The 8,262-nt window shown below is 31.9% G+C and overlaps 1 long non-coding RNA gene across 1 annotated transcript; it reads right to left on the bottom strand.

Moving 5' to 3' along the window:
• Positions 1 to 3,880: 3,880 nt before the first annotated feature.
• Positions 3,881 to 8,032, bottom strand: LOC143081966 (uncharacterized). The gene is made up of 3 exons (XR_012980182.1): positions 7,820 to 8,032; positions 5,715 to 5,865; positions 3,881 to 4,086 (listed from the first exon to the last, which is right to left on the bottom strand). It is a non-coding gene; the product is annotated as an uncharacterized LOC143081966 (long non-coding RNA).
• Positions 8,033 to 8,262: the final 230 nt, after the last annotated feature.

Here is an 8,262-nt window from a genome sequence, read left to right as displayed (position 1 = left end):
AATTACCTAAAATTAAATATGATCGAATGAACAATGTGATTACTGTTTTGCTTTGTTTTCTTATTATTAACAAGTGAACACGAATGTCTAATCTCAACCCGAAATTCATTAATTCATTGAAAGTTATATATTTATAAAATATTATATATTTCTCGTCGTCAATACTTTACTTTACCATTTACTCTAATAAGTTTATAGGTTGCATATCTGTGAATATTGACAATGCATTTTCCCATAGGAACTCCCTTTTAAAACTGTACCACTTTTACAATGAAGTTTTGGAAATAACCATTTCCTAGAATGGAAAGTTCATATGCACTGTTTTTTTTTCAAAGGTCAAAATATAAGGCTGTGCGGCATATTTTCAACGTTTATCTGCCCTGAACTTCAATGAGTTTAAACTTACACTAAATTGCTTAACTACCACTAACTCGACTGTATGGTTTCCACAGGTTTCAGTATTCACATGTACATTAATTGATTATATTCCTAAGATATGTTTCTATGAGGTATAACCTACAGACCCGAACTGAGAACCAGTATGTAAACAAAATTAATTATCAATGAAATTTCTAAATCTCGCCAAAAGATGCGTAGTTTGAGAAACAGCTGTATTGATAAAAATGCAACCTATAGAGACACTTCAATTCCGAAATCATATGTTTTAACTTACACAATTCTTAAAAGTTCTTCAGAAAATTATCCTTTACTTAAGAATTTCTTAAAGGCAAAAAATGACGCTTAACAATATACGGAATAGTAAGTCTAATGTTCTTCTGATGTCATAATGGGAATATATCTTATTCATATATTTGGTAATAAATCGTATTAAGGCAATTACAAACTTTAAAATACACAGCTGTCAATTAAAAGAAACTTTAGTGTTTGTAAGTGCAATAACACCAAATCAGTGGCCGTCTATTCGCAAATGTTTATGTGAATGTCGTAAAATTTCCGGGAGAGAAATATTATTCAAACTAATTTATTAGTTTTAATCAAACTATTGAAAACTTAGCCAAAAAAAACAAAAAAAAAAAAAAACGCTCAGAGATCGCGATATTAAATCTTCGCGAACATTATACATCTTTGTTATTGTAGAGATGGCCGATCTTTCGACGTGATACTATTTGTTGTTGACTTGTTATATTGACATATATCTACTATTGAATTGATAATGGTATGTTGCTATTTCGATAGCTTTTTAAAAGTTGTTAAAATGTAAACCTAAATGATGTTCATCTGTTTAGATTATATTGTTTTTAAATAAACGTATACATTCCTTCCTTTTGTATTATTGAAATTGTTTTTCTCTGTTTTGAAAAGTTGTTTTCCACTTACTAATTTCTGCATATGTCCAACATCTTATAGACAAAATATTCCACCTATCCCATCCAAATGACGAACGTTCAGTCCACTCAATATCACTACACTCATTTAAATGCGATGCATCTTCGGGACATGAAAATTTTTGCAAAATTTCAGTTGAAATGTCAAGACGACCAAAATGAGAACTTTGAAGAACATCTACAGTTTTATAACTCTGACCACCATACCTTCAACAAGAAGTATTAAAAGATTTGAACACATATGTTTTAGAATTTTATGGACGCCATCACAAGTTGGTTGACCGTTATGGAAAAACTGTTTCTCAAATGATATAGGATATATTCCTTACGTCGTAACTACAATACCCTTTCCTCTCATGAATGTGGCCTACCGAATGAGACTATTTACCGGATTTGTTATAACATAAGCAACACGACGGGTGCCACATTTGGAGCGCAGGATCTGCTTACCCCCCCCCCTGACCGCCTAATACCACCCCTAGTTTTTGGTGTGGTTCATATTGCTTATTCTTTAGTTTTTTATGTTATGTCATGTGTATTATTGTTTGTTTGTCTTTTTCATTTTCAGCCGTGGTGTCGTCAGTTTATTTTCGATTTATGAGTTTGACTGTCCCTCTGGTATATTTATTCCCTCTTTTAAAAATCCTAATAGTAAATGTATTTACTTTTTGTTTATATGTGCTGCAAATTTAACTGTCCATTTGTATCACGTCATTTTATTATAAGATAGTGATGTTATTATGTTTGTGTATTCGACGCTGAATTGCGAATTGGGGATCTATTCTAGAACGGATTTTAACCGCGTGTTTATTCACAATATAGCCTTACAGTGAAACCTTAAGAAACGAACAAAAAGCCAGTATCAGGGGTTGCAGTCATAAACTTTGCGCAATGCTTGGACCACAAAAATAACGCTCTAAGCATAAAATCCAGCATTGTGATTGGTTGATTTTGGAGTTTAAGTACAAAAAACAGACTCAACAGTTTTATGACTTTAATGCCAGGTTACCATAATTACAAAAAGACTCGCAATATTTAGAAGTTAGTATTGAGTACTCCAGGGACAAATATGTAGGTAATTGAGCATTTTTTTTTATCTATGAGGTAATCATTATATATGTAGTGAAGTAAAATTTTGAAAAGAAAATGCCCTTGTTTATACAAATTACGACCATATTATGTTGTTCACATGATTGATAAAATTTACATACTTGAAACCAAGTGTTTTGCAAAGGGCATTGACTTCGGACTGTCCGATTCTTAAAACAAATCCCCAGTGGTCATTTAGGAACACTTCTACGACACCTTCTCTTAAATTCTGGACATCCTTTCCTGGTAACATCTGAAACTGAATTCAAGATATATAAAGTTTAAATAAAACTCACTGGTTATCCTTTTTTGTACATTTTGAAAAACATAAAACGAGTCCATAATATCATGAATATATATTATTGTAGATGTTTGCAATTCACTTCTTAGTGCACACAATTAAGTTAAGGTTGAAAGATATATGCAAATTATGAATCCTGTAAATATATTAAAGAAAAATACTGCATTAAACAATATATGACAACATTTTGAAAGCATGTTATTTAACACATGCTTATGACTTTGTATGAACAATACTTTAACAGGGTCAATGCCACGGCTTGGAGAGGTTTTATTCCCCGAGGGTTTCACCAGCCCGGATGAAGGCACTTTTATATTGACATGAACTATCATTGATATTGTCATAATCATAATTTAGCTGTTTGCAAATATTTGAATATTTGAAATACTCAGGCTCTTCTACCTCAGAGTTAGAATTACTCATCAGTATTTGGCAACAGTTTTTGGAAGTTTTGTTCCTCAATACTATTCAACTTAGTACTTTATATGGTCCTTTTATCTTTTTTTATTCGAACGTCACTGGTGCGTCTTTTATAGACGGTCATTAAAGATATTCATAATAAATTTATTCAATTTAGAGAATGTTTTCATGTTATGCTGTTGGCATGGAATGCTAGCTGTAACAAAAGTTAAAAACTGTTTAATATAGAGACGTAGCTGGATAAGTCCTTTTCATTTATCTCTTTTGTATCTTCTTCAATTTTCAGTCATATTCAGGTGATAAACATTTACCAAAAAAACATATTAAGGTGGTACCTAACACTACAGGGAGATAATTCTGTAAAATCAGCTAAACGTTTTAATTAAGTTGTGTTATTAAGGGAATATTAAGCTTCTCAATGATCAAAAAAAGTGTTTGTCAAACTGCTATATAACCAGTGTAATTTTTCTGATAAAACGGTTGGTTCAATTTTTTTTTAAATTGTATTTTTTTGTCAAAGGGTCAAAGTAGATACTTTGTCAAAATTTTATGAAAATTAAACCAGCCAAATTAATTTTAGTTAAGGTGTTGGGTACCACCTTAAAGAACTTACAATCTTGTACAAATAATTATATGTTGATTTACAGAACAATCGCATGGCCATAAATATAGATTACATACTTTCTGATAATCCTAAAATATAACATATATAACTTACTTTTAACAGGTTCAAGCCTACAAGTTACTCCAACTACATGTGACAGATAACATTTAGATAGTTTCTTCATGTTACATTGGCCAATATCGGTAACATTTTGTAAACAACTTATTTCATTTATACACATTGGATTTTTCTTTTTCTTGTGCCTCCAATAATTGAAACGAAATATACCTTCCTCCTCATATGTTATTCGTGGTACACCTCCATATCTGCCAAAGAAAGAAAGGTGTCAGCTTTCAAACTTCTTTTGTTTGCAACAAGCATGCATTTAACGCTTTAAATGTAAAAAGCTATTGTAAGGAATATATCTTACATCAGAGCATATCTGTCCTAATGTTAACACAAAAAAATCATTAAAAACGAAAGCACAACAAAACATATATGTTTGGGAATTTGTTTTGTTTTTCTTGTCCAGTTTGCTTTTGCTGTATGAACGCTTCATTATCTTATTTTAGCTTTTAACTTCTTTGAAATGAAAAGAAAATGGTGGAACACGTACATTTACATTGATAAGGTATGACGGAACTGGAAGCATCGTGGTAGAAAAAAAACTTAAACAAATGAAAAGGCTAACAGCAGTTTATATAAGAATACACACAAGATTAAGAGTTGCAAAACACAAACCCACAACACATCTTGCTACACCTTGTCTCTTTTAAAAGAGCACAAAATGAAGCAATGATCATGATGATCTGAGGTGCTACAAGAAGAGAAAGAAAATTCTGGTCAAGAAGTGGCACCACCGGATGAACTTAGTTCGTTTATAAGTCATTCTGTAATGTTACATAGAGGGAAAGATGACTGCATTGTGGAATCTCCCAATGGAACATTGCCATGGTTATCTGTAACACAGATGTTTAATTACAATTGACCTCTTCTGCGTGATAGTGAGGGTAACACATTTGAAGATGCCCCAGTTAGAATAACTCCCTATTTTTACCATTTGGTATAAATCATCAGAAGCGTAATATCATTAGTAGGATTGTGTATTCGACGTCAAGTGTGACCTAAAGCAAAAATGCGTTGCCAGATGAATGGTGTGGATGCAACAGAAATTGTGATTGTGTATGATCAAATATGATATAAACATTATAGAGTGTCTTCAAGTATGATGTAGAATAACAAAAAATGGTCAAAAATAATATAAACATAATTGATTATGGTCAAGATGGTTATAAACATGCTTGATTATGGTCAAGATTTATATAAACATGATAGATTATGGTCAAGATTGTTATAAACATGATAGATTATGTTCAAGATTGTTATAAACATGATAGATTATGGTCAAGATTGTTATTAACATGAAAGAGTATGGTAAAAAAAAGTCATTCATGGAAAAGCTTCGATGGAAAATGAACACGACTTTCAAATATCTATTTATGGAAATATAAATAGATATGCATCATTACCGTGTTTATATAATAGAAACCCCTGCTTCACCATTTGGAACAAATTGTTTAACAACCTCTTCCCATGAAAGTATAAAAATGTAATAATAGCAATTTAAATCTCTAAAACAGAATGTTGTCAAGCTTAAATTATCTCCTCTATCGTAAATAAATGTGGATCTATAGATGTACATCAAAGTCGTAGACATATTTAAATATTATTCATGGTCATCAAATTGATGTTTATGTTTGAACATACACCATATATATATGCGATCTGGAACTTGAATAACATACTAATAAGTTCACATTTTTGGTTGAGGAGCCCGAATTCCAGGTGCGTGATTCTCTCGGGTTCTCTATGGGGTATTGTCTCATTGACACTTTAACATGGTCTATCTCAATTTTATTAAAAATTTAGTTAGTTGTAATAAATGTATACATACGGATATCCAAGAGACTGGCACACAATAGAGGCCTTTACGGTACTGAAATCATAGTAATAAAAATAGGTCCATTTGTTCTTATGGCGAATTTGAACGATTCCTTCACCTGCTTGTGTATACGATTCCAGTCTAATCGGAGTCAATTGAGTTTCTGAAATAGATATGACTGCTATTTAGTAGTTGTCCAGGATATATAATCATTAAGTAGTATATAAATATTTCAACGGGATTCGTTGTGTGTATATACGTATTGATCTATTAGTTTTTGGTTGTTTGTTAAGGTGATACTGATTTAATATTTCAATCCTTTATAAGTTGATTAAAAATACAAAAAAATAAGTAAGCAATGATCGTGGTTGTTAAATTTGATGTCTGCTCTTTTGTACTTCTTTGTTAAAGATTTGAGAGCCGTGGCGTAGTGGTTAGTGCATCGGACTACTAACATAAGGGTTCCTGGTTCGATTCCCGTTTGGGATGAAAATTTCAGGAACTCAATTTTCGGCTCTCCCTAGACACCATTTGCGAGTATGGTCTTGAGGAAACGCTGATAGTCCGTCGGAAGGGGACGATAAATGGCTGACCCGTGTTAAGAGAGAGCCATATCTCTTGCACGTTAAAGACACCCTTGTAGGTTTCGAAAAAGAGTAGGTTAATGCCGCTACAAGGCAGCACTCGCACCCGCAAAGTGGAAAGGGATTAATATAAGTTGTAAAACTTGTTTCCCAATCCACTCTAAATAAATATGTTTAAACTAAAGATTTGTTTTTTATTCTGATTTGGATTGTGATACGGTCATGACTGCTTTATCCATTTTTTTTTTTTAAAGTTTTACCTTTTGTGTCTTTTTTGTTTTCGTATCGTTGTAAATATAATGACATCTGATGCAACTGTCATACAAGTGAGATGTGGTTTGCCCTATAAAACCAGCTTTTATCCACAATTTTCTACATTTTAATATGCCTTTACTTAGTTAGGAATATGAGTATTGTTATCCATTCGTTTGATATGTTTTATCATTTCATTTTGCCATTTGATTATGGACTTTCCGCTTTGAATTTTTCTTGGAGTTAAGTATTTTTGTAATTTCACGTTTAAGTTAAGGAACCATTTATACCGCAATATGCTTTATTACTGTTAAATACAATTCAATATTGAACGTTTGAGCTGCAGTGACTTAAGGATGTAAATCTTCCACTCGAAATATCTGACTAATAATTACACATATAACGTATCACTAAAGCATGACTGTGTGGTTGATAGATATAATCCATTAAAAATATTAATTGTCCAGATGTTCTGATAAAAAAATAGAAATAAAACAAAAGTCCCAAACAAAATTTGAATTACCAATGCCTAAAATGAATCATGGGAAATAGGATAGACACTCAAACCAGAAGATTTAAGTTCGCCATGTTGCCTTGGTCAAATGTGGCTAATATATTTATTGTGGTTAACCAAGTCGTGACAATATTTGTTAGCTCGTTTTGCAATGGCTTCTTTGTCATCAGTATACGGAAAAATCATATTCTAAAAGACAACGAAGCTCTAAACTAAGTAACATATATTAATACCGTATTGAAATATTGTAAGAGCAGTGTTATTGCTTTTGAACTGTAAAGACCACACAACTAAAGCTGTAGTTTTGTTGTAAAGTAACATCTCGGTAGGACCCCGTTGACTTAATTGATAATTAAATAAAGCATACATATCTTCATATTGTATAATGATGACAGAAGATGTGCAATTTCGTTAAGGTTTATTTCTAAATGTTATTATCTTTATGACGTTTGACCTTAACCTCTGAACAAAACTGTAAGATATATTTTTTTATGGTGAAGATCAATAACACATTTTTGATTAAAAAAAGTAAAATTGATATTATAGAGACACTAAATGTGAAGAGTAAGCTACAAAAACTTGCCAACCCAAAGGCAGATATAGAACCTTCTTTTTAAAGTAGCAAATAATAAATGGATATAGGGGATCAATGTATATATACATTTTACTCTACTTATATAACAAAATGCCCATTTTGTTCTCCTTGATCTGCCACATTAATATAGATATATGTATATAAGTACCATATATGTTTTTATTAAGTTTACCTTGAACATGGACTCTATAATGTCTTTCTATGACAGCAGACCATCTAACATTAACGCGGCACTTGTAAATTCCAGAGTCCGAGGCTTGTGTGTTTTGTATTACAAGTTTGCTGCTGTATCGATGCCCGGGTTGTTGTTTTAAGTAGATAGAATATCGTCCGTCATTGGTGTGATATATTTTTGAGTGTACAGACGTTGAACTGTCCATCTTCACCCACTAACCGAAAAAATTAAGATAAAACAGGTTAACATTCACTGTCAGGCAAATAATCTATCAAAACATTAAGATTCCTCCAAAATTTCACTACCAGTCGATAAATCTCTCAACACATACCAAGTTCTCTCAATATGTCGTTGTAATTTAATTTATCTCCCGTCTAAATGCATTTGACATTCTGACAAAATTTCCTAGCAGTATAACATTCTCTCAATGCACTCCAAAT

The sequence above is a fragment of the Mytilus galloprovincialis genome, chromosome 7 (genome assembly GCF_965363235.1).
Source record: "Mytilus galloprovincialis chromosome 7, xbMytGall1.hap1.1, whole genome shotgun sequence".
Classification (NCBI taxonomy): Eukaryota; Metazoa; Mollusca; class Bivalvia; order Mytilida; family Mytilidae; genus Mytilus; species Mytilus galloprovincialis.
Note: the sequence above shows the minus strand (reverse complement) of the source record. Positions and strands in the feature narration are given on the sequence as shown.